The sequence below is a fragment of the Anopheles bellator genome, chromosome 1 (genome assembly GCF_943735745.2).
Source record: "Anopheles bellator chromosome 1, idAnoBellAS_SP24_06.2, whole genome shotgun sequence".
NCBI lineage: Eukaryota > Metazoa > Arthropoda > Insecta > Diptera > Culicidae > Anopheles > Anopheles bellator.
Genome location: NC_071285.1, coordinates 54,963,573 through 54,971,816, shown reverse-complemented (window position 1 = coordinate 54,971,816; position 8,244 = coordinate 54,963,573). Strand labels below are relative to the sequence as shown.

General features: G+C 51.6%; 1 protein-coding gene across 1 annotated transcript in view; it reads left to right on the top strand.

The window, feature by feature from the left end:
* The first annotated feature begins 597 nt into the window (after positions 1-597).
* Positions 598-8,244, top strand: part of LOC131205639 (glucose transporter type 1) — a 56,677-nt gene continuing 49,030 nt past the window's right edge. Inside the window, exon 1 of the mRNA XM_058197825.1 lies at positions 598-1,240. The gene's annotated coding sequence lies outside the window, so the exon portion shown is untranslated. The remainder of the gene's footprint in view (positions 1,241-8,244) is intronic.

Genomic DNA, 8,244 nt, shown 5'->3' with positions numbered 1-8,244 from the left:
CGAAATAGAGCGATTCCGGCTCGTCGTCACCGTCGTGCCGCGACAATGTACCAATGATCAAACGATGCGCCCACTGCAAACAGCCGGGGAAAACTTTAAAAGGGACACTTCCGCGCCTCCGGACAGGTTCACCCGCGAGGGTGATAAATAGTTTTCTCACTTGTCAAACCCGTACAGCAACAGACCCAAACCAACCGGATTCGGTTGGTTTGGGGACCGACGAACCGACGTGACCGAAGTGACAGCCCGATGTGTTCTGAGCTCGTTATGGCTGTGCCGCGGGTGGCAGCTTTTTGACGATTCCTTTACAGGATGTACTTGAACGTTCGACCCCACCGAAGCGTGGAAAGCGCGGCTGTGATCTTTGATTGTTCTCTAATTTTTGCAGCATTTTCGCTCATGCGAACCCACTAATGTCTACTTTCTTTTATGCTTTTAGCAGCAGCAGCAGCAGCAAGTGAAGAGTTTAGTGAAGCCCAATCCCACTTCAACTCGGGTGGTAGCCGCGTTTGTGAATGAATTGGAAAAGTTCGTGAAAAGGAAGGGCAACTGAAGGAGAAACAATCGAAAGAATTGTGAATTGAATTGCAGGTCGGCAAGTGCTCGAAGAAGCAAGACGATTGGCCTGTCGATTGGCGTGATTGCGAAGAAGCGAAAGCGAGTGCAGCTGTCCCAGTGTTTACGCGTGTCGTGTGACGTGTGTCCATTTTTTGAACCATCAACCGTCGCCTCCCGCCGGCTGCTTCCGTTGTTCCGTGTGGCCCCTTTTCCGTTGTGCGTACGTGTGTTTGCGTGTGTTGTTCGAACAATTGTTGCAACCCGGCAATATTTTTGCGCCACCCCGCCCGTAAAGTATCAATGTTTTGTCACCCCGAATGCCGTCACTCCAATCAGGCGAACGCAGCAAAACCATAGGAAAACTGTCCCCGATACTGTACGGCGGCTAATTGGGGCGCGAAACTAAACCACCATTCCCCGCAGCGGAACTTTCCAGTGGCCTGTTGTGTTGTGAGTTCACCACGTTTCGCGAGCGAATTTTCCGGACTTCCGGGCATTAAGATCGTCAACCGGAACTTGCTGATAGCACGGGACGGAACGTTTTTTGCCAGCGCCCTGGCACGGAACGGCGTCAGTGTTCAGTGTGTGTCTCCTGCTGTCTACCAGCGCGATTCCGGTCGGAAGCGGAAAACATTTTTTTATCTACTAGTGGTTGCCCGAAATGGCTGGACTGACTATTAAGGTAAGGGAAGGAAGGCACTACTGCTGCTCCACTTGATCGTTATAAAATGGAACGAAAATTTAGAATCTTTCAACTGCCAACGACACTCGGCCTCGGTCTGTCAAACTGTCAATTTTCGGTAACGGTTCCTAATTTGAAGCTCTAAAATGGCCCACCATTGATGCGCTTCGATTTTATACGAGTTTCGCGCGTCTGTATTTTTATCAAAGTATGTCATTTCATCATAATCTGTCTTTTTAGGCAAGAATAACAAAGCAACCTGTGCGCCTCTGCCGATCCATCAAGAGCTCAACCGGTCGTAGTAGCCGCCCATGTTTTGACAGAAGCAGGCGTAAAAGTAGGCGATTAAGATTAGAGAACGACTCGGTCCGGCGATAAAAGCGGTGCGAAAAGCGGTCCCCCCGAAATCGGCTCCGCACACGGTGACGATGGAAAAATGTGGTTCTCACGCAAAATGGCCGCACCGGGTTGAGCCGGTGGCTTGTAAGCTAGACGGCCGTTGTCACAATGACACAATGACGTTGCAGGCACACAATGTTTATGCGCGTGTGTCCGTCCCCGTGTCCCCGGTGCCGGTGATTTGTGAAGATTGAAAGGAGCAGCGAAGTGTAAACAACTGGGCCACCAGCCACATCGACCACCATCGGGTGCAGAGATATTTTAAGGACCGTTTTCGCAACTCTGCACGGGCCTGCGGCATCGAGGCTGCCATTAGTCGGTTTTTTGCCACACGGTCGAACGGACGGAGCATGGACTTTGTCGCATTGCAAGACAATGCCGTTTATCAAACTCTCGGCTCCGCCCGAACTGGCTGCTCCTTAACCTCTGATTGCCACACACGGGTACGAATCATACCCGTGATGTGTTCGGCCCACCCGCCCGTGCACCGGTTTCGGGAGGATTTCTGGGTTTATCTTTCCGCTTAACTCGATCCGGGGCACCAGGCGCCTCCATCGTTCCACGACACAAAGGCAACACCATGTTTCTCCGTACTGGTGGAGCGGAGTGATGACAAGTTCTGGCTCACAATTTTTGTGTGTTCCGAAAACGCATTCCCCGTCGGCATCGGGCGACCTACGCTCGCAGCGGTTATGCTGGCTCGAGGACAACCGACCGACCGACCGACCGACCAACCGACCGTTCGGTGAGCATGAGCAAAAGCATAACGGCGCCTGACCTGGATTTACTGGCCAGCTTGCGATTGCGACATTTTCGGGGCTTCATGCCGCGCCGTGGCCTCCGACGGTCACGTTATGCTGTCGTGTTTTGTTTTTTGCGCCGGACAAATTCGTGCCAAACCAGGACCAACCGGCCGCCCGAGGCGGAGGCCAACAATGGCCCGCCGATCGAGGCGTGCTGGGCGAACGTGACGTTCGCCAGGACGAAAAGGGTCCAATTCCGGTGGTCCGCGTGACCCGCTGGTTGCATTCCGCTGGTTCGGCTAGGCCGCCCGTGTCTTCTTATTACAACCGGTCTGGCCCTGTTCACCTGGCCTGTTCTCGGCTGCGATTACGTTCGCTGACCATCGCCGGCATTGGCTGAGAACGATGTTAGCTAATGTTCGCTTCGGTTTCGCTACACGGGCCACTTTTTGTCCCGTCTGCGGCGGTCTGCAGTTTGTATCCCTTTTGTTTTTTATCTCGTGCTGTTTGGCACCTTTTGCAAACTTCTCTGGTTTCATTTCCTGCGCGGAATACGCGGCTTATATTGCCTTCTTTTGCTCAAAATTCCATTTTTCCTGTAATGTTGTTCATGGTCTAGGCTTGTAACGTTAACTTTTCGAGTGCCGATCTTGCGCTTTAAATAAATTTCCATTCAATATTTCCTTGCAGCCAATTTCCATTTTAAATTTCATTCCATTCGCTGTGCTCTCCAATCTATCTGTTTTACATTTTACGGTACACCGGTAATGTTGTGCCCAAAAAGCCCAGCATAATCCTCCTTTAAGCTGATAACCTTGCGACAGTTTACTGTTTTTCTTGCTCGGCCTCGGATATCGATTCCACGAACTGTGCTGTGCCCTGCCCTGGTAATGTCCTGCCAGGCACCGTTCCGCTATTCCGTTTCCCCCAACGGGGACGTCATGTCGCCATAAGCACCCCGGATGCATTATTTATTTCCGCTTTTCATCCGCACGCGCACCTCGGGGCCGAGGCCGATGCGAGCCGACCTTTATTATTTGCTTCATGTTTTATTCGCTTCTCCGTCTCGCTCACTCACTGTCGAATAAAGAAGAAGACGGAGAGCCCGGTGGAGGCCACCCGGCCACTCGTTGTTATGCTTGGCAGCAAGTTTTCGTCTTGAAGCCCGCCCGGTGGTCATTTGTCGGACTTTGTCCACTTAATTTTGCTTGCTCCGGCCGGTTCCGGGCCACTACTAATCCACATTCATAGGTGCTTGGCGTATTTGAGAGTTTTGCAGTTGGTCAGCTAGCGGGCGCCCGTAACTACATTAGCACATAATTACCGACTTAAACTGTGCTTACGGGACGAATTAATCATCAGTTTGTTGCTATTTTTCTTCATTCCGATGTGTCGTTTGCGCGGTTCCTCGGGACGGCTCGGGTTTTATGTCGTTCTCCCAATCTTATGCTTTGTGTCCCTGGTTCGGTTTTGCTTCGAAGGCATTCCGTTTACAGGCCGCGCGTCAGGGCCTCCGGTCTCACCGTCAGAGGTTCAATCCCATTCCGTTGCGGATACTTTGCTTTGAATTGCTAATTTATATCAATGAACCCCGGGTTGGCGCATTGACGACGAAAGCATGCGATGGCCGTTGGACTCTCTCTCTCTCTCGGTTCTCGGTTCCGTACGTGCACCCTGGCGTGCCGTAGGTTAGGATTGGCCATATTTCTTCATAACCGTCTGGGGTAGTAAATCTCCACGCGGCCCGCAAATGGACGGACGGTCACTCCGGCTTCCGGTTCGCCGTTGAGTTTCAAACCATCTTAAAGGCCTTTAAAGCAAGCAAACCGTCCGCTCTTGCTCTAATCGATTTGCTCAACGAACTGGCCTAATTCGGTTAGCGTTTAAAGGCAAATCAAACATCGAACGAGGGTCCGGGTGGGCAGTCTGAGATTTCACCCCGGTCGATGCCAGTGCCGTGATAACATTCACCTGATGCCAGCTTATTTATCATAATTAAATCTTTCGCGAGGTTTACTCGCCATCATCGTCCGTCCGTCGGGTCCTCGGGCGACGGGAGGCCTTCAACGGATCTAATTATTGATCCAACCCGCCGGCAACGGTTTTGCAGGATGTTTGTTGCCCCCGTTTGCGCCACTACACCGGGAGCGGGAGATCCCTCCCTTTAGGAGTCCGCTTTGTCGTCCGAATGTCGGCACAATAAACACTGCTGCTGGAGCACTGAAGCTGGAGCAATAAACCCGCCAGTATAACATGTGTCTTATCTATTTTTATTGCACCCACACTCGCCGATGGCAACGGGATGCGACCGCACGCCTTCAAGAGCAACCCCTCGGGGGAAGGACCACCGCAGAAAGAGTAATCAAGTCCGACAACCGAAAGCGCGCGCAGTCGATTTCAATTTTCCAACGTCAATCGTCGGATCGTGGGGTTCGTCCCATTCCATCCGGCCCTCGGTTCCCTCGGATTGTTTCGTTCGTTCGGAAGCGCGCTTCCGTGTCCTTTTGGGGCGGAAAAGAAATCCGCAAACGAAGCCCCGGCAGCCGAGTACGGCGCCCTCGCGTGGCTGTGCGAAATCGGTCGGTTTCGCCTCCGGTCGGGGTCGGTCTTTATGTGCCAAGTTGCCCTCAGCGTCGTCGTCAGAAAATCAATTCGTCGACCCAAGGCCGGAGCCCAAATAATTTCCCGTGAGCTTTGGCGAAATCGAAGCCAGAAAGACACCGGAATCGAACGGGCGGGTCGTCGGACGGTCGCCGTCACATTTTCAAATTCCCCCGTCAACCCCCGGGTGTAACTGCTGCACTGCTGCTCCGTGTCTGCGGTTAGGGAGCGCAGCCTCGCTAGATAATAAAATAAGATGACGTGTCCCGGCGACCGGCACAGCGCTAAACGACGCGGCCAAATCCCTGTCGGGAAACGGGAAGGAGTCGGAGGCCGACATTCGCACCGCACCGTTTCGAAACAGTGCCAACCTCAAAGCCGAAAGGAGTAACCGGTAGAGCCAGGCGGAGCGAGCAATCCGTGTCGGGGCGAGCAGGAATCGTAATGTTTTAAAATTCATTTCGCGTGTCGGCTTAGTCGAGTCACCTGAAATAATCACGCTGTGTTTTGATTGCATTTTTTAGATGGACTCCGGTGACCCCTCACGGAGCTTAGGGAGCTTAGGGAAAAAACAGGCACACGAGGCGGCCATCAGCTGCAGTTGGGAAAATCGATCGACAGGCACCACAGTTCGCACAGAAAAAAATCACATTCCCAGTTCCAGTGAAATCGCCCACCGAAGGGTGTATGTTTCCCCCCCCCCACTCGCCAGCCCTTTGATAAGCCCCCACACATACGCACGCACGCCAAGGAACCTAAACCGACGGCATGGCTTGAAATTGATAGTTTCGGGCGGTTGTAAAGTTGACAATTCGAAATTACATCCGGAAGCAGGGACTCGGCTCGGAATAATAAGATGGTAATGGTAACTGGCTCCCAGTGACTCAGGCCCATCGCCGCTGCCGCTGCTGCTGCTGCGAGTTCGTTTGGCGTGTTTTCCAATTTTTCCCCATTCGCCCCATTTGATGGCACCGCCAAACACATAACATGGCAAGGAAATGACAAACTGAAAAGGAACACACAAAAAAACCGGCGGACTCCCGGACCGGAGTCACCGAGAAAACAGATGCTTAACTAGCAACTTTGCGTGTTTTGCATGCGCCGCACGATCGCTATCGGGCCCGCGATGTTTGATTGTTGCGAGTTCCCCCTTGGGTTTGGTTTGACAACCAAATTGTAGAAGTGTTGTTGCCCGGTTTGCTTTTTATTCTCATTTTACATTTCCCTCCCGGTTTTTCAAAGGCCAGGAAGTTTTGGGGGGGCCAATCGAAACGACGGTTGGACCCCTCCGCGATTGACTGTTTTGCGTTTGTTTTCACATTCACATTTGGCAAACGATGGCCATAAGGGCTCACGCTCACGCTGTGTGTTGGGCCACCCGTTTTGCAGTGATTTACAATGAAGGGTGCCGAGCGAGTTACATAAAACATCGGGGCGACCATTTCTATGACACTGAAATCGATTTACGGCATGGGGGTCATATTGTTTGTTACAATGAATCACCACAGCCCACACGAATCGCTCTAAATCGATCGCGAACCATTACCCTGCCAGAATGTGGGCCACCAGAGTAACGCAGGGAACACGGCAGCGGCGGGCGCTTAGCGGCTGACGACGGGGTGAGCTTTGCGCGCTGGCACCATCTTCACACCGGGCGCTCGCCGAAAATTCCATCATCCAATATTTAAGCCCTTGTTGACAACTGTTTTAAAACTAAATTATTCATTCCCACCGTTGCTGGGAGCTCGACGAGCGGCAGCAGCAGCATCCCGGGACATCCCGGCCGGACGTTGCGGCCGGGATGCCAGCGATGCCAATTTCGGGCCGTAGCCGCCGACAGACGGTTCCGAGCCATGTGCCGTCCCCGGAAAGGACGAGCGGCTCGTGGTGACGAGCGGTTCGTAAACAAAATACTTGAAAATAATTCATAAAGCTATAAAAGCCGTCCCTGTCGGGGAGGCTGCCACGCCCAGTTTTACATAGAAACCCCCCGGCCCGGTTCGGTGGGGTTTCTTCGCCCTTGCGCCCTTCTTACGGTCGCCGTGTGATAAGTTTCCTGCGTAGCGCTGTTTACGGGATCTAAATTATCACCGAAAATTTAATGATGCGACCGGTGGTGAATTTAAATCCTGCCGCCCATCACGAAAAGTGCAGTAAAAAGTGGCCGCACATTTTAGTACCCGGTGGTTTCATCGGCCAGCGTCACTACCGGTAACTTGTCAACCTCCGGCCCAGAAGGAGGGTAGTCAAAGGGTGCCGGAAAACGGGGCTTCTGATGATGGGTTGATAAACTAAAAACTAACGACGACCGACTGTGCTGTGCTGGCCAACTGTTGAAAAATTCAAAATCTCATTTTCCCCTTCGACGCGCGACCGAAAGCTTCAACAAACCGCATCTCGTCCCGTCCGTCTGTGGCCCCTGGTGGAGGGCAAATTGTGCAAAGAGCTGCGAAAATGAAACGATACCTTGGTTGATTCATCATTGAAACATCATTTCGATGTGTGTGCGCTTTTTTCCTCGAAAGGGCAGGGCCAACTTTTGTTCGTCATTTTGCGCCGGGCCCGAATGTCCTTGTGGCCGCTATTTGGTGGAGCAATTACTGGGCCTCTTGAGCCAAAATTCACCACGGCGAGGTTCGAGGAGGTGAGTTTGTGGTTCGTTTAGTACCTCGCGTTGGCTTCTCGCGGATTCTTTGGATCGCGTTATTTTACGCGATTGCTACTATTACCCACTAAGAACTTCCTTTATTCCTAGTGATATTATGCGATAATTGTTATATAAATCAAAATTGTCACTGTTTGGCCGAGCACACACCACAAATAGAGCTGACTCTTTTGACAGATGCCGAGAAACATGCCGCTGTCATCGGGCGGTTTGTTTCTTTTTCGAAAGTATAAACGCAAAACAGTTACCGTGTTCCTGTCACTCATTCTAAACACCGAAATGAAATTTAAATGTGGTGCTTTTGAAATAACAACCAGCTGATTATTGTTTCAATTCAGTTTTTGGGCCGGGAATATTACATTAACACTGAGTGCCCACAGAATAAGGTTTTGCTTGGAATTACAATCTAATCAAAGTAATCCTTGATGGAGCAGCGTACAATAATGGAGGTTTTAAACATTATCCAACCTTTGGCTGAGGATGGTAATTACAAAATGTTGTATGTAGGTTGATTAACATGTGCTTGAATGTGAGAATCGTGTTGACGACCATTGGCAGGGGTCTGTTTCCATTGAAATTGTCGGGTCGCTTAGACA